Genomic DNA, 524 nt, shown 5'->3' on the forward strand with positions numbered 1-524 from the left:
TTTTAGCAAATGGCTGCAATATAACAAAGAGTGAAAAATTTAAGGGGGTCTGAATACTTTCCGTACCCACTGTATATATATAAATCTAAAATTAAATGCATTAGTCTTATCCCAAGTTGTCTCATCACATCATGATCACTGCGGTCCGTGGCTGTTTCCCCACCCTGCACTTATGGAATGTGATCTGCAGATCGCTCATAATCCTATGCTAATGTACACATCTAAAGCAGTGAATCCAGGCTTGCAGGATATTATTCTTTTTCTGAGGACGACTTTGTACAGTGGGATTAGTGAAGAGACAGAATAGCTCAGATTGACTGGGTCAAGTCTTTCAGAACCCACATTTTAACAGGCATCTAGCAGCCTAAAAATGTGATATCCTATATTTTATTATTAGTGCTTATTGCATACAGGCATTTAGTTGAAGAATTGTTAAAGGAATAGTTCATCCAAAAATTGCTGAAAATGTACTCATCCTACTCATCCAAATTTAGCATTACATCACTTGCTCGCCAATGGATGCT

The sequence above is a fragment of the Sinocyclocheilus anshuiensis genome, unplaced genomic scaffold (assembly GCF_001515605.1).
Source record: "Sinocyclocheilus anshuiensis isolate Anshui unplaced genomic scaffold, SAMN03320099.WGS_v1.1 scaffold552, whole genome shotgun sequence".
In the NCBI taxonomy this organism is placed as follows: Eukaryota; Metazoa; Chordata; class Actinopteri; order Cypriniformes; family Cyprinidae; genus Sinocyclocheilus; species Sinocyclocheilus anshuiensis.